Here is a 2,663-nt window from a genome sequence, read left to right as displayed (position 1 = left end):
TATAGCGATCATTAAAATCACATGATAGCTATCTATCTTAAAATAATTCACTTTGCTTTTACCTATCATCTTATACTAGGTTATCAAGCATTTAATAGTTTTCTCCTGTTGAAAATATCACGATTTCCTTTATGTTTTTTGCTTATCTTTCCACATTTGTATACCAAACATCTAAGGTAATAATTGCATTGTTATTCATACACCATTATTATTCTGTGTTTAACATCACCACTTTTCAAAACTTTAATAGTTCAATACAAAAATGTTTTGATGGAATTTACAATTTAACTGAGTGTACATATCATGTATTGTTTTCATAATACATTATTTTTAAACGCACATACTTGCAAAACTGTAGTAAATGATAAGCCAACGAATATGATCTCATGAACAGAAATTTATATTCGCAAAACGTTTGCAGCTATTTTATTAATACGAAAAATGATAGTAAGGGTTTTTCGTTTCTATAAGTCTGTCACGTGTTTTATTTTATATTTTATTCATTCTACATTAAACGTGTTAAGAAAGCCAACTTCGATGTGGGGAGGGTTGTTTGAAAAGTCCGATGGTTCTGCAGTTATTTTTTTATATTATTACGAATGAAAGGTGCATAAGCGCTATTTTGCATGCAAATTTAACTCTGGCTCGGACAATTTTTATTTTACATTTTTTAAAGGGATATTCAGGCAAAATAATGACAAAAATATTAAAATGATCTTATGTACTCAAATCATGCTAAAATGACAATTCTTGAAGTTTCAGCATGAATGTCAATTTAAATACTAAATATTTTGGGTGTGAAGCGTAAATATATCTATATATGTTGAACACAATTTAGACCCAAATAGAATCACAGAGTAGTTTTAAGACAAGTCTCGTGACTTGAACAAACCCTTGAAGTTACAGTAACACATATTATGGATATTGTATAATGATTGAAACAAGTCTAAGTCATTCATTTGACATGTTCTTTAACGTTTCCAGAGTTCACTTTGACAGCTATTGTGAAATCCTTGTGCTCTAACCTGACCCACGCGGGTCAAGTTAGAAAACCACTATTTTATTCTTTATATTGAGAAAAGTTTTGTTCTTTGACTGTCTAATATATTCATTTTGAGGGCATTTACAGAATAATGACTGAAAAACAAAACTCAAAACAAAGAAATGAAATTTTTGCCTGTGTCTCCCTTTAATTGTTTTTATTTTCTTTCCGTATACAAAAACTTGATTATTTTTTTCCTGTGCAAGTGGAATGTTATTTGATAGTTTTAATTTGATAATGAAATTACCGGGACCATCACTCTAGCTACCTATAAAAATACGTAAAATATCATGCGTGTTCACATGATTATATGCGTAAATGCATTTTTTTACCCTTAATATCTACACTTGCTTTAGTTGTACGACCTCTCTCACGCTAACAAGCACTGAGTTAAGTTGTCACAGCATTAATAAACTATTTTTTACGAAGAATCACAATAGTAAGTGTGTTGCTAAAAAACGTGTAGCTACGTAATTTAACGAGGGGTATATAAAATGATGGGTTAACCCTGCTCACGGGTTTTTGATTTTTTTAAAGGAAACACAAAATTTTAATCTTTTCCCCGAAAATATAGGTTTTAATCTGAAAGTTGAAAATTTAAAGAAACTAAACAGTTGGTTAAAATAGTTAGTTTTTATTTAATATGAAGGATGTTTACATTTTTTGCTTTACAAAGTTTTAAACGTCATATTGAGTAAATAGCTTTGAGTAAAAATTCTGTCGATGCAAATTTTAAATTTTTGGGTTTAACAGTACTAACTGTTTTTGTTGGATTATATTGCATTTGTTTTTTTATTTTTAATTTATGTCTTTTTTAAAGGAATTTTTTTTTAAAATTAATATGCAAATCTATTCTTTTAAATGATGCGCTAAATTAATTATTATAGATTTTTACCACATTGACGGTATCAAATTGAAACTTGATACGTTGTTTAATAAGTATATTTCCCTAGTGTCATGAATTAAACCATCAATGTAATTCGATAATTATTCTTATCATTTTTTATATTTTGTTTATTTTCAGTGATATTGAGTAAGTATAATTTTGATATTTGTTTCATTTAAATTAACAAATCAAAAAGATTACTCTTAAATGGTTTTATGTATAATGATATATTAAATGATATAATTTACTAGACAAATGGTCAAGGGATTTTTATGGTTATGTAGTTTGTTAAACATTATGTATACTACATGACTCAATACATTTTAAAATTGCCCAAGTGTGATTTCTTTTAAATACAAATATAATTATCGACGTGTAGCATTAATTTATGTAATATTCAGATAAAATGTATATTAGTCTTTGTGTCGTTTTATTGGAATACGAAGGATTCGATTTGATGAAAAGAAAACACTCAACATATGAGTTAATATTATCAATCAATAGCAGATATCGATCATGATATGAGTGTTTTGGAATAAATCGTAAGAACGTCACAATCTAAAACGACACACTGTACGTTATGTTTAACATCAAAATGATATGTTGGAACATTTAACATTTGTCTAACACAAAGTTTCGTTTTACCAATAGAATCAACACTTGAACGAAAGCATATAGATCAAAAGATTTCAACTGTAATTATATGCGGATAATCGGCTGCAATTCAAACACATT

Source organism: Ruditapes philippinarum, unplaced genomic scaffold (genome assembly GCF_026571515.1).
Source record: "Ruditapes philippinarum isolate M1 unplaced genomic scaffold, ASM2657151v2 ctg5619_1_1_1_1, whole genome shotgun sequence".
Taxonomy (NCBI): Eukaryota; Metazoa; Mollusca; class Bivalvia; order Venerida; family Veneridae; genus Ruditapes; species Ruditapes philippinarum.
This window is presented reverse-complemented; position numbering follows the sequence as displayed.